The sequence below is a fragment of the Girardinichthys multiradiatus genome, chromosome 1 (genome assembly GCF_021462225.1).
Source record: "Girardinichthys multiradiatus isolate DD_20200921_A chromosome 1, DD_fGirMul_XY1, whole genome shotgun sequence".
Classification (NCBI taxonomy): Eukaryota; Metazoa; Chordata; class Actinopteri; order Cyprinodontiformes; family Goodeidae; genus Girardinichthys; species Girardinichthys multiradiatus.
This window is the reverse complement of record NC_061794.1, coordinates 12,697,620-12,712,903: the sequence shown is the minus strand read 5'-3', so window position 1 is coordinate 12,712,903 and position 15,284 is coordinate 12,697,620. Positions and strand designations below refer to the sequence as shown.

Sequence of the window (15,284 nt, the reverse complement as noted above, 5' to 3'; positions counted from 1 at the left end):
GTCAAGGAACAAAGTAACCAACACTTTGTTGAACACTTGAATTTGAAGATCAAATCCAGTCAGAGCTAAAGATTGGCCCTTTCTCTGCTTTTCTTTAACAAATGTTGTTCAATTAGACTGAGCAAAAAAAAATCCTAGAATTAAAATTAGAAGTAAAAGATGTTAAATCTGTGCAAATTAGAAAAAATGTTAGATGCAGTTGACATGTTATGTTGCATCTATCAATGTTATGTTGGATGTGCGATCAAACTGGCTTTAACACGGGGCATTTTCATCTTATTTTGCAATCTAGGATGTATTGTTCTTTGTTTTTTGTTTTCCCAATATTATCCTTTTTTTTTTCTATGGTGGCTGTTAGAAATTTAACCACAAAAAAGACACCACTAAGCAGAAACAGCGAAAGACAGTATTTTTACAGTTCAGCTAATTTTTTTTACATGAAACCGTTGTTTAAAATATACTTAATGCAATATTGGCATAAATTTGCATTGTTTCATCTCCTTAAAAGAGTTTTACTTAAATGAGCCACAAATTATCTGAAAAAAAAAAAGCAAACGCTAAGTCATATAAAGTTGTAACTTTGATGTCTCGTCTAGATGAAAGCACTCAGGTTGGTTTATGGAGTATATTGTCAGCTTGTCCTGTTGTCTTTACTCTGAGATTTTCTTGCGTTTGAGCCTTGATGTTTGTCCCTAGCCAAGTACCTGCTGGCTGCATTGCTGTAAAGAAAAAAAAATCTAATAAAATCGTTGCAGTGGATCCTGCATGCTTATTGCATTAAGTGCAATCAATAAATCCTCTCTGAATGCTGGACACCTCCCACTCGCTGCATCTCAATAAAGCTGAGTGCTTTCTGTGTAATGAAGATTGCTTGGGAACTTGATTACTCTTTCTCCTTCGGAATTAAAGGCAGAGTTCTTTGCAGTTTTTTACGTGTAATTATGGTGTAAAGTGTGTGTGTGAGAATGCTGAGTCGAACTGTGTCACAGCTGCAGGACAGGCAGGATAGGGGCTTTATTAAATCTCTACACAGACACAGTACAGGTCCTTCTCAAAATATTAGCATATTGTGATAAAGTTCATTATTTTCCATAATGTCATGATGAAAATTTAACATTCATATATTTTAGATTCATTGCACACTAACTGAAATATTTCAGGTCTTTTATTGTCTTAATACGGATGATTTTGGCATACAGCTCATGAAAACCCAAAATTCCTATCTCACAAAATTAGCATATTTCATCTGACCAATAAAAGAAAAGTGTTTTTAATACAAAAAACGTCAACCTTCAAATAATCATGTACAGTTATGCACTCAATACTTGGTCGGGAATCCTTTTGCAGAAATGACTGCTTCAATGCGGCGTGGCATGGAGGCAATCAGCCTGTGGCACTGCTGAGGTCTTATGGAGGCCCAGGATGCTTCGATAGCGGCCTTTAGCTCATCCAGAGTGTTGGGTCTTGAGTCTCTCAACGTTCTCTTCACAATATCCCACAGATTCTCTATGGGGTTCAGGTCAGGAAGGTTGGCAGGCCAATTGAGCACAGTGATACCATGGTCAGTAAACCATTTACCAGTGGTTTTGGCACTGTGAGCAGGTGCCAGGTGCTGAAAAATGAAATCTTCATCTCCATAAAGCTTTTCAGCAGATGGAAGCATGAAGTGCTCCAAAATCTCCTGATAGCTAGCTGCATTGACCCTGCCCTTGATAAAACACAGTGGACCAACACCAGCAGCTGACACGGCACCCCAGACCATCACTGACTGTGGGTACTGGACACTGGACTTCTGGCATTTTGGCATTTCCTTCTCCCCAGTCGTTCTCCAGACTCTGGCACCTTGATTTCCGAATGACATGCAGAATTTGCTTTCATCCAAAAAAAGTACTTTGGACCACTGAGCAACAGTCCAGTGCTGCTTGTCTGTAGCCCAGGTCAGGCGCTTCTGCCGCTGTTTCTGGTTCAAAAGTGGCTTGACCTGGGGAATGCGGCACCTGTAGCCCATTTCCTGCACACGCCTGTGCACGGTGGCTCTGGATGTTTCTACTCCAGACTCAGTCCACTGCTTCCGCAGGTCCCCCAAGGTCTGGAATCGGCCCTTCTCCACAATCTTCCTCAGGGTCCGGTCACCTCTTATCGTTGTGCAGCGTTTTCTGCCACACTTTTTCCTTCCCACAGACTTCCCACTGAGGTGCCTTGATACAGCACTCTGGGAACAGCCTATTTATTCAGAAATTTCTTTCTGTGTCTTACCCTCTTGCTTGAGGGTGTCAATAGTGGCCTTCTGGACAGCAGTCAGGTCGGCAGTCTTACCCATGATTGGGGTTTTGAGTGATGAACCAGGCTGGGAGTTTTAAAGGCCTCAGGAATCTTTTGCAGGTGTTTAGAGTTAACTCGTTGATTCAGATGATTAGGTTCATAGCTCGTTTAGAGACCCTTTTAATGATATGCTAATTTTGTGAGATAGGAATTTTGGGTTTTCATGAGCTGTATGCCAAAATCATCCGTATTAAGACAATAAAAGACCTGAAATATTTCAGTTAGTGTGCAATGAATCTAAAATATATGAATGTTAAATTTTCATCATGACATTATGGAAAATAATGAACTTTATCACAATATGCTAATATTTTGAGAAGGACCTGTATGTTTCATGAGAAAAGAAGTCACTCAGACTGATGTTGACTTGTGTAAGAAAGAGTGAATGATTGTTTTTAATTGGGTTTTATTTATATTTTACTGAAAATTGGCAAGTAGAGCATTTTCTAAACCCTTTTCAATCATCAATCGAATCGATCATCAATCATCTGTACTGGCATTACAGAAATCCAACCCGTCTTATAATTGATGCAGCTTTTTGCATGTTTTCACTAGTATTTTGATTATTGTTATTTGGTGATGACGTTGCAAGGACTCCTTGCCATCACCCTAATCTTTAGCTATCTCCACAAATTGTCTATCACATCCAAGTCAGGATTCCAGCTGTGCCACTCCAAAACATTAACATTACTTTTAGACAGAAGAAACATGTTTGTAAAATCACTGGTTTTCAGAATGTTTTTTATATTTGTGGTGGCAGCCATACTGGATAAATTCATTACTGTTAAATATCTTTCATTTTTTTAATAGTTTTTTTGCAGCACTATTCGCCTTTATTTTTCTTAATTTTTGAAAGGGAGCTAAACAGGAAATGGGGTGGAGAGAGAGCGGGGGAAGACTTGCAGCAAACGTCAGCAGACCAGGACTCCTGACCCGTGACCCGCTGCTTCGAGGACTATGGCCTGTGTACATTGGTCGTAGGGATGTACTGTATTATATATCTGCATTACCATCAATATTGGACGATGTTAGTCATTTTTTAACATATCGGTATCAGTTCTTTAAAAAATGGGCCGATATTAACAGCGATTATTTATTTCCATCTTATTGCCATCTGTCTATGTCTTCGGGACGGGTGGGGGTTGGCCATGTGGTGTTTGTTTCGGCATGTGAGGGTGATAGTGATGCAGCACGGGATGGTAGGGCGTTTAACTGAAGCAGAGAAGCAATTACAGGGGTGTAGCCATTTTTGTACAGTGTCAGAAGGGTAGAGAAATCTATCTATTGGTTATTCATTACATTGGTTTTCAGATATCAGTATCAGCCCAGATTTTCATATCGGTGCATTCCTAAAGAAAACTAACTTGGACAGAAAGCTCTAAGTGGGTCACATTGAAGTAAACAATACACATGGGAACAAATCAAAGTATGCAGAACAATCACTAAAGATCAATGGACCCTGAGAGGTTAAACTTTTTTTTTTATTCAATTCAAATTCAAAAATACTTTATTATACCCAAAGGGAAATTAAATGTTGTTGTAGCTCATTATGAGGGTTTCCTCAAAGAGCCGTTGTAGATGCTGATGGCTGTGGGCAGGAAGGATCTCCTGTAGCGCTCCGTCTTACAGCAGATCTGAAGAAGCCTCTGACTGAAGGCACTCTGTTGTTGTAGGACAGTCTCATGAAGAGGATGCTCAGGGTTCTCCATGATGTTCTTCATTTTATGAAGAATCCTTCTTTCCACAATGATCTCCAGAGGTTCCAGAGGAGTCCTCAGAACAGAGCCAGCCTTTTTTATCAGCTTGTTGAGCTTTTTTAAGTCCCTGGCTCTGATGCTGCTTCCCCAGCAGATGATGGCAGAGGAGATCACACTCTCAACAACAGACTTATAGAAGATATGCAGCATCTTATTGCAAACACCAAAGGACCTAAGCTTCCTCAAGAAGTACAGTCAGCTCTGTCCCTTCTTGTAGATGGCTTCACAGTTGCATCTCCACTCCAGTCTGTTGTCCAGGTGAACACTGAGGTATTTATACTCCTGCACCACCTCCACCTCTTCTCTCATGATGGAAATAGTGTTTGCCCTATTCCTGTTTCTCTTAAAATCTACAATCATCTCCTTTGTTTTAGTCACGTTCAAGATGAGATAATTATTCCCACACCATGCCACAAAGCGGTCCACCACCTCCCTGTACTCATCTTCTTGTCCATCTCTGATCCACCCCACGACTGCAGAATCATCCGAGTATTTCTGCAGATGACAGGAGTCTGTCTTGTACTGGAAGTCTGAGGTGTACAGAGTGAAAAGGAATGGTGAGAGTACAGTCCCCTGTGGTTCTCCTGTGCTGCTGACTACCTGGTTAGACACACAACCCTTCAGTCTCACAAACTGTGGTCTGTTTGTCAGGTAGTCTTTGATCCAGGAGATTGTTGAGGCCCCCACCTGAGTCTTCTGGAGTTTCTGACAAAGCATTCATGACATGAATGCTTTGTCATTCATTGTCATGACATTCATGACAATTCATGACACATACCTTGATTTCCACCTTGGCTTTTTCTGCACTTTCTTCGTTCACCTCAGAAACACGGTAAATTGACTTATTCTAAAGGTTGGGAATGGATTTCACTACTGGCTGTAATGGAGAATGGAATCACAAAAAAGGAGAGCAGTTGTGTTTTGTCTAGAGCTCTTTTCCCTCTGCCAGGTATCTCCTGATCAAGGCACCAGGATACACAGTAAACCAGGGGCTTCTCTCATAGTCTCAGCTCTCCTCCTTCATGACATCCCCCCCTTGCAATTATCATCACCTGGGGAGTATTTTCAAAAAGATAAAGTTCCTCCTGGTTCAGACAAAGGAACAATTGTCACAGAAAAATTACAATCATGATCACGAGTCACAGCTTTTAGGCGAAGCACATGATATGTGCTTTGGGTTTATACTCACATACACTCTGGACAGCTAAATCAGGCTTTGCTAATCCAAGGTCTTAGGTTAAGCTCCAAAGCTTATGTTCGTAACATTTTTTTTCTGTTGTATCACTATCATATTTTTTCCCACTGCCTGCTTTGAAGTCTTATCAGATCTTTGCACTGTATCTGATTTTTCAGCATTCATTCATATTCTGGGTCACAGAGCTTGACTCAGGTTTGCAGAACTACCAAAGACATTTTTGAAATATGGAAAAAGTAAGGTGGCCACTATAGCTTCTGCATAATGGCCATAATGGCTGTTGGTTATAAATATTTCAGTGGTTGTCACAGAGCTGTCAAAGAGTAGCAATAGATAAAGATCTAGTTTTGCCAAAGCAACATAAAATAGTTTTCGTCTAGTAGGGATGTTCGTGGAATACATACTTTCTGAAACAGACATACACATTCTAATATTTTCTGTTTTCTTTAGTTTATTTCATTTTGCTTGACTAAATACGTCATAAATAATTACATCGTTAAACTCAGTAGGTTAAAAAAGCTGTTAATATGAATATTTCTGCAGATGTAGAAGCAAGCAGGGTATTATCTTGTATTCTTTTCATCCTTCTTTCTCTTTTCCATTTTCTCCTTCTCTCCCCTTTTCCTTTTTGCCCCACCTCTCTCTCTTACGTGCTTCTTATTTTTTCCTTTTAGTTTCTGTCTCAGTGTCCGTAACAATTGAAATAATCCCAGAGCAGTTTCTAATAATAGAAGAAAAAAAAAAAAAACTCAGTAGGAGGCACATGTACAGTCAAAATGAGTTGAATCGGTTTGGTTTGACTCAACATGTTAAAAGCCAACACACAAAAGGAGACATATTTTGGACGTGAGTAAGGGTTTAAACATTTCAAAGATCTTTGTAATTGATGTTGCCTTATCTGACCATTTTGTTTTCTATTTTTTATCTTTACAAGCATAATTTCCACTGACTCAATTAGCCAGAGTTATTACAAGAAAACCTTTTTTAAGGACAGTGCAACAGAAGTCATTAACCAAGTTTACTCTTCCTCTTCCACTTTAACTCAGTAAATTAGCTAGTAGATAACTTACACTCTAAAACTTCAGACATCATGGATTACATTGCTCCCATTAAGGTGAAGGTTGTCTCTGATAAGAAGAAATCTTAGCGGAGAAATGCTCCACTGGTAAGAAGTGAAAACAGGGAGTGTCGAAAAGCCGAACGGTCTAAAGCCAAATCAAACAATGGCCACACTTTCTCATTTAATGGTTTTCTATTTGCATTGTATGTAGATTCTCACTGAAGGCATCAAAACTCAATGAACACATACGGAATTATGTAGCAAACCAAAAATTGCAAAATAACTTTAAATATGTTATATTTTAGAATCCTTAAAGTAGCCGCCCTTTGCTGTGGTGACTGAAATATTAACCTTTGGCCTTCTCTCAATGCACCTCTGGGAAGTTCTTTCACGACTCTTTGGAAAACCATTTCAGGTGACCACTTCATGGAGAGAATGCTAAGAGGGCAAAGCAGTCTTCAGAGCAAAGGGTAGCTATTTTGAAGAAAGTAAAATATAAAACTGTTTAGAGTTATTTCAAACTTGTTGTTTACTATTTAATTCCATGTTTGTTCATTCATAGTTTCGATGCCTTTGCTGAGAATCTACAATGTAAACAGTCATGAAAATAAAAAGACCCATTAGGTGATAAAGCGTATCTAAAACATTTGACCGGTAGTGTATATACACTGGAAGAGGTGATTAAGGAGTGGATCCAGGTGGGGGTAGGATTCAGTGACATAAACCTCAAACTCACAGAAATACACTATATTGCTAAAAGCATTGGGTCACACCACAAAATCAATGAATTTTGGTGTCCCAATCACTTCCATGGCTGCACGTGTATAAAGTTTGTTGTGGAGAAACTTGACTGGCCTGCACAGAGTCCTGACCTCAACCTACTTGAACACCTTTGGGATGTATTAGAGTGGAGGCTGAAACTCTGGTTTTCTCATCTAACTATGAACACACTCCTAAACTTTGAGGAAGATGTTTACAGAATAGTTAAAGTTGCTTTTGCTGGCAATGGTGAGTCCATCAACAAATTGGACCTTATAGATTAAGAAGAGGATGTCATCAATGTTCATGTACATGTAAAAGTAGACAGAAAAAATCCTTTTGCAACCTAGTGTACATCAAAATGCATACTATAAAGAGTAGACCGATGGTTAATGGAAAAGAAAATAATGAAGATAATTCAGATGTTAACAGCAAAGAAAGGAAATTGTTATGATTTAGGGTTGTTTGGTTTTTGGTTTCGGGTTTTTTCTTTATATTTTTCACAGTTAAGGTTTTGAATCGTTCTTCTGTTTATTATTATTATTATTATTATTATTATTCTTAGATTTTCAATCATGCTTCTGTTTATTATTTTCCTAATCATGCTTTAGTTTTTGTTTTGTTCGTGTCTTATCAAGTTATGTTTTTGTATCTGGTTATGCTTTAATTTCATAGTGTACTAGTTTGTATTCAAGGGTCTCTGTTTTGCTCCAGCCACGTTTTGTTTTCTCCTGTCAATTAACTTTATTCAGTTCACCTGCTCCAAACTAATTTGGCTCTTTTCTTCACCTGGTTCACGTTCCATATATACACCTCCGTTCTGTTTATTCCTGGCGGAAACATTTTCAAATCATGCTCAAGCCTTGCTTTCAGATCATGCTCTTGTCCTGTTATTCACGCGAAGCCTGTCTCGCCAGCCTGCCCATGTCTTGTTTTTGCCTGTCTTGCCTGTCTGTTTATTGTTTTGGTTCCTCCCTCCTCCTTTGAGTGAGTTTTTTTGTTATTAAATCTTTTTTCACCTACCGTCATGCTGCCTGCTAGTCTGCATTCTGGGTTCGTCCATTGCTCAAGTCCTGACAGAAATAGCAAAAACAGAACCAAAATAGCATGGGCCGGTATGAGCTTTTTATGATATGCTACCCTTGTGTTAAACAATCATTGTAATACTATGAATATCCCAGATTAAAATATTTTACATGATCTAATGTCTTTATTTCAAAACAGAAAAGCAACATTTCTACAGCTGCAAAAGCATGAATAAAAAATTAAAACATTATCTTTTTTCTAACAATGCCTTTCATGCCATATATTAGCTACAGTTCAGGGTTAATTTATTGTCAGCAAACACTTTGATTGTTTATGTTTGTGTGGTTTATGTGGTGTTTGATTCGTTCAAGAAATATAATACTACAGGCTTTGACAGTAATACAGAGTAACACAAGGTATTCAAGTGGCAATCGTAGTTAACATAAATATTTTTGTTTTAATAATCAAATATCTTTCTTATAAGCGATTGGATGTGGAGTAGCCCGCTCCAAAAGTGCTCAGCATCAGGTGGTGGAGGGGCAGTGCTGTATTACTCCATTTCCCATACAACTGGAAGAAACTCCAGTCACTGTGGACTTTGTCTCACATCTTATTGAAGGGCCTCTAAACTGTAGGAAATAGTTTGGTGAATAAGTTTAGGGGTTTTAACTGTAGCCTTTAAAGGTTTGGTGTACCTTGACACCTCTAACTGACCCATGCCTAAAGGAGGTCATCCAAAGGGACTGCAGCACAATATCATCCCCTGACATTTTTCTAGATTTCTACCGTATTGTTTAAAAAAGTGACTTAATGCATGTAACTCAATGTGAAATTCACGCAAAACGTTTCTTTTTCCATAATCTGTGGTGATACTGCATTTTTCATAATATACAAACCTTTGGAGACTGTACAAATCCAACATCAGCTAAAATGGGATAATGAATGCAAGAAGAATCAATACTTATTTAGTTAGCAGCACCAAGAGAGAAGCCTTAATGCAGTTTGGTGGTGATCCAGTGGGATGGATCCCTACAGTGGCAGTCTGAATGTAAAGATGGATCTTTACTGTTAAAAATTAAAGTGATTGATGAGTTATGCCTCATGTCTTGACATAAAGTGCTTCGTCGTATAGTGGAAGACTTTTTACCGCAAGTGTACATTATGGAAACAGCAAAAAACTGATACCATTCTGTCTAGACAGAATGGTATCAGTATGGTGATTGTTGCTCCACAGATGTGTTGATATAAGGTTTAGCAAGGAGAGTTTAATGTTATTTTTCTCTCTCTTTCATGTGCTGTCTCCTCCTCTGTCCTGCCAACGCCCTACCAGGTAAGACCACTCCCTTTACTTTAATCTCTCTCTATTTCTGTACCATAATGGCCATGTTCTTTTGTCCCCAAACCACATGTGGTAACTTCCCCCTCATGCCGTTCATACCTGTAAGGACCATCTGATCTACTGAAATAATTTGTGGCTTGGGATATTTGGAAGTAAATAAATTTAATTTATTGTCCGCTTTGCCAAGAACGTGTGTTTTGTCATTAAGACAATACATGAATTAATTATGATTCATGGAGCCTTTCCATGTGTACATCCAGTTTCCAGAACAAGATCCAATCTGTGACCCTTTCGTTTGGAGGAATTAATGCTTTTTGTATAAATTAAGGTTCCTACTCAGTCTGGAAAAGTGTGGAAAATGAATTACACATTTTCCAGAGATGAATAAGTTTGAAAAACTAAAATAAAGTGAAGAAAACGGTCCATCCATCCATCCAGTTGGTGTTTTTTCAGGTTCCACATGACTCCTAAACTTCACAAGCATTTGCAAAAGAACTACCCTGCTTTGATTATTGGCATGCAGTTCATACACTTCACAACAGCATTTATGGAGACTAGGAAAACCATGGTCTCAGTTTCACCTTTTTTTTCCTTTTAAGAGAGGAGTTAAAATTAAGTTGAGCCCAGCGCCTGAATCTACCTCCCCAACACTTCAACTGTCTGGTCTTTTATGGAGCTAACTGTGGATAAAGAGCACTAATTTCAAGTACACTGAATGGGCGATCAAAGGACAAAGATTTTGTCTTTGAGCTTTAACGGGATCTTGTCCTCCACTGATGTTAACATCACTGAGATCAGAAGGAAAAACAGCCAGAGTTTGTCGGGGGATTCGGTGCCATTATCAGGAAAGGTCCCAGAATGGTGCTTTTTTTTATGTATATTGAAAGAGCTCTTCAGTCAAAACAATGGCCACTCAGTCTGTCATTAATGCTCCGAGATGATGGACTTGTTCTTTCATGTATTACCCACTCAGGGCCCTTCCCTTCCTGTTTGAGCAGTTCCAGTCAAACCCCTGCTACTTTGAGCTCCAGCTGCTACACCATCAGAGTCAGGTGGAGCACAAAGGTTTGGATTTTGAAAATCTCTATTTAAATTCACCTTAAAACTGAGGCAAAATCTTATTGGAAATTGTTAAACTTGATGCATTCGGTTTTTTTGAAAGTCCGAGCTTGGATCTGGGAATGATGTCACTGCCGGGTTGAGAAGGTACAAGTCAGAAAGGCAGTGGTATTTTATGTGGTGCTGACTACCACTAAGTTACTGCAGGTTTGTCAGCTGTACACCCATGATGTGAATATCCCTCCCATACCACCACATTCCAAAGATGTTCCACTGCATTGAGACCTGGTGACTATGGAGCCCTTTGAAGTACAGGAACACACTGTCAAGTTTCAAGAAATCTGTGTGATGATTTGAGCATTGAGACAGGGTGCATTATCCAGCTGGAAATAGCCATTAGAAGATGGTGCACTGTAGTCATAAAGTGATAAACAGATTACAAATAAACTAAAGAGCCCAATGGGTGCCAACAAAATATCCCTCATACCATTACACCACTGCTGCCAGCAGTGCTGAACACTTGACACAAGATTGGATGGATCCATGTTTCCTGTTGTTTACATCAAATTGCGACCCTGCCAACTGAAATAGGGACTCGTTGGAACATGCAATGATTTTGCAACCTTCTATTTTGTAATTTTAATGAGTCTGTGCAAACTGTCCTTAACTTACAAGAGTGCCACCCAGTGTGGTCTTCTACTGCTGTGTTGCCCTTTTATCATGTCAAACTAGTCCACCAATTCTCTTTTTAAATTCAACTAGACATTTTCATCCATACATTTGCAGCTGACTGGATATTTTCTCTTGTTTGGAGCCCAAAATATTTGATATATTTGTGCAGGAGATCCCCGTAGATCGGTAGTTTCTGAGATACTCACACCAGCTGGTCTACGTATCTGAGATACTATTGATGGCATGGCTATTTGTACCAATAACCAAGCTTTGTTCAGAGTCACTTTAATTTCATCTGTCCCATATTCTGATGCTTGGTTTGAACTTCAGCAAGTCTGCTTCACCAAGTCTATATGCCTAAATACATTGAGTACCTGCCATTGGATTGGCTGATTCACTATTTGTGAGTACCTAATTCAGTGGTTCTGAGTGTGTATGTGAAGCTGATTCAATTATATAAAAACAGTCTTGAGAAGAAGTAGTTCATACCTGCAACTTTCACTAAGCATGTACGGCAGCCATATTGGATACTGAACTTGCAACATCTCAGCAACCACCTTTTTTCTAAGTTGGAGTTCAGACTTCAGAGGGTGTTCTTGTTATATTTCCAACTTTAAAATCACAAAATCTGACTTACAAGAACAAAGAGAGTACATTTGCAGTGTATTGTAGCATTACTGAGAAACAGTGGGAGCTTTGTGTTTGGTAATAGGATTTTAATGTAGCCTTTTTGAGGCTCAGAAAAGATTTCTGCAGATTAAATTCCCGACCCATCTTGTGAATTCAAGCAGCTTTTAGGACTAAAAACACCTGAAACCAAAAGAAAGTACAAAACACTGAGCCATGGTTGGTTGTGTGGCTTTGATGTTTTGTGGCTCCATTCAGTGCTTTTTTGTAACCTTCATTTTAACACTGACTCACTGATTGATTGATGGTGAGTTGTGGTGGTTTGTAAAGGCCTAAACTACCATGTTTGATGTGGGGAGCAGAGCTGCTCGTCCTGTTCGGTGTGGGATTTCTTCAGGCTTTTTATTGGAAGAGGCCTCTACAATAGCCACATCTTGCCGCTGTGAGTGGGACAAAACACCTGTCAGGAGTGGTCACGCCTCATCATGGTGCCTGTTAAAGTGGGAGGTCCTGTTGTCACTCATAGAATAACCCACATCTTCCCCTTCCTAACATGCTCTGGGGAGGAATCTTTTTAAATGACTCCTTCAGCTGTGTGCTAAAGTTTACACCCACCAGATTTAGCTTCTTTCTCTTCTCAGACTTAGTGCCCCTGCTCCACACTGCTAGGTACCATTGGTTGGAAATGAGGAATGTCTGATAGAATATTTGTGTTTTCACCGGGATATGATGCAATATTAAAATGTCATGATATCTCTCTTCAAAGTAAAGTCTGTCATGCAAAGCATTCTTTAGTGGCTGTTTTAGATGAAGCTATTATTGTGAACATCTTATAAAATGGTGCCTGTTTTTGTCTTTACACCCTGGATATACAGTATGTTTATTTTAAAGCAAGATAGGAAGTAATTCCTCAGTTGTCCAGCTGCATTACAAAGCTGACTAATATAGACTTCCAATTAAACTGGCTCACAGCACGTGATTGCTTTGCATTGAGTCATTTGTGTGGCTGCATTTTGGCTACCTACTAAAAAAAAGAAACAATGACTCTGAAACAATAATTCTGATTTATAAACACTGAAAAACATAATACTGCAATTAAGTGATCCTATGTTGTTAAAAGATTTTCTATTTATGGATACTTTGATGTAATGTACACTAAAATCGTGTTGTTTAAACATACTAAGTTGCGTACAAAGTACAACACAATTATTTCTCTGAATTGCCCTATTTAGTCCAAAAGGTAACGATCAAAGCAGATTTTGCCCATGAGGCAGATGACCTGGGAAAGCAGAAGGATGCAAACAAGCCCTGATGCCAATAAGCTAGCTAATGCTAGCTTTGCTACAAAGCCGAGTAGCAAACAACAGTAACAAACATGAAGCATTTGTAGTGCTACTGGAAAGATGGAAAACATCTTCAAAAGCAATGCTCTGAATTTTGGGAAGGCTTTAAAAGGGTCATTGATGGTCCTGTAACTGCAGAAGTAAAGTTGTAAACATGCCAGACAGCATAAGCTAACGTTAGATGTTTAAATATTAGCAATCAATAGCATCTAAATTACTTCGTCAAGATGTGATTTTCTGCCAACTCCACTCCGCAACGTTTCCGTTTAACTACGGGCTGCTGCTGAATACAACTGCATTGACCAAATCCTTGTTTACTCTGCAAAACGTTTTTGTGCTGGTTAGATTTTTATTTGCACTATAAGAAAAACATTTTGTATAGAACAGATTCATGTTATACTAGAAAAAATGTTTTTCCATTAATTGCTTAACTGAATCCCAGTTACATAATATACTCAGGGATATTAAACTTTCTGCTGTTATCTTGTAATTTTGTTGCTATAAATGTAAGCCTTCTTAAAACAATAAATCCAGTTTGTGGCTTAATTGTTTACTACTCACTCATTTTGCTCTCATTAAGACGTACAGACCCATTCAATAAATTAGAATATTGTTGAAAAGTTCACTAATTTTAGTAACTTGGGTCATTAAGTGAATCACATTATATAGATTAACTGTACACAAACTGATGTTTTCAAGCCTTTATTTCTGTTAATAATGAGGATTGTCTGACATTTAGGATTAGAATATTACATCAGACCAACAAAAAAAAAACCTTTTCAATATAGAAATGTTGGCTTTTTGAAAGGTATGTTTTATAGCTGCTTAAAGGTTGGTATTTTCAAAAAATACTCTTAATCTGACAAACAATCCTCATTGGAACACATATTCTAATTTATCGAATGACTGTATATTGTCACACTGTTATTGAATGTATTTTTCAACTCTTCCCAAACAGCATACAGTATTTCCCTCAAAACAAGCCCCCTTGCTGTCTTTCTTCCTGTGCCTGTGGATTGTTTTGCACCCTTCTTTATCTGTTGTGTACACCGATTTTGTCATGGTGTGGTAGAGGAAAGACTCAAATGCAGAGCGTAGCTGGAGTGATGAAAAGTTTTAATAATAAAAGGAACTTATAGAAAGACCAGTACACGGAACATCGGCAGAATGACAGGCATGGAGCAGGCAGAAACAAGCAGGGCAGCAGAGCAACGGGGAACACGCAGTCAACAGAGGAAACCAGGGAAGAACAGAGAGAACCAGATAGCATGATAGCATATATACTGAGGCAGGGACAGATAAATGACAGGCAAACCAGAAGAGTTAATCAGGAAATGAGTTGCAGCTGAGGCAGAGAGAAAAGCAGAGCAGCTGAAGGAGGGAGGCTAATTAACATGACTGGAGCAGAAACACAGAGAAACCCAAGGAAGTATCTAACAGACATCAATCAGGAAAATTACTTTTAAATTACTAAATTACAAAAAAAATTAACTAATAAGGAAAACACCTATAAGCATAAGGAAATAACTTAAGGAAGATCTAAAGAACATAATAAACAACAAAGAAATAGTCATAAAACATACACAAAATAAAATCAAAACCCATACACTTTAGGATTGTGACAACCCATCCCTGACACAGATTAATTTGCTCTTTTTTATTTCTGAACATACGTGTTAAGGTCTAAAATGTATCCCACAGATATAGGGACTTCAGCAATCCTTTTACCATGTTAGAATCCAATCACTTTTCCCTAAACCAGTGTTTTTCAATCCTGGTCCTCAGGGCACACTGCCCTGCATGTTTTAGATGTTTCTCTGCCTTAACACACCTGATTCAGATGGTTGCAGTTCAGCAAATCCTGTTAATCAGCCATCAATTGAAATCAGGTTTGTTGAAGCACAGACACTTTCTTTCCCCTACAACGTAACCTACATTTGATAGCTAAATCTGAACCAAATTTCACACTCAACTATATCTTTGTTTCGCTTATGGTTTGATTTACAGAAGAAATAACTGAAATGTTTCTCCATTTTATAAATATCTTTTATTTCCGTCCATTGTTTTTGTGATGGCTTTCGTTACAGCTACTGTCATCATTTTAAAGAAATACTTTATGTTTTTG

The 15,284-nt window shown here is 38.5% G+C and overlaps 1 protein-coding gene across 7 annotated transcripts in view; it reads left to right on the top strand.

Annotated features, from left to right (window-relative positions):
• agrn (agrin) overlaps positions 1-15,284 on the top strand; it is a 414,019-nt gene that overhangs the window by 53,113 nt on the left and 345,622 nt on the right. The gene's annotated exons all lie outside the window — the stretch shown is intronic.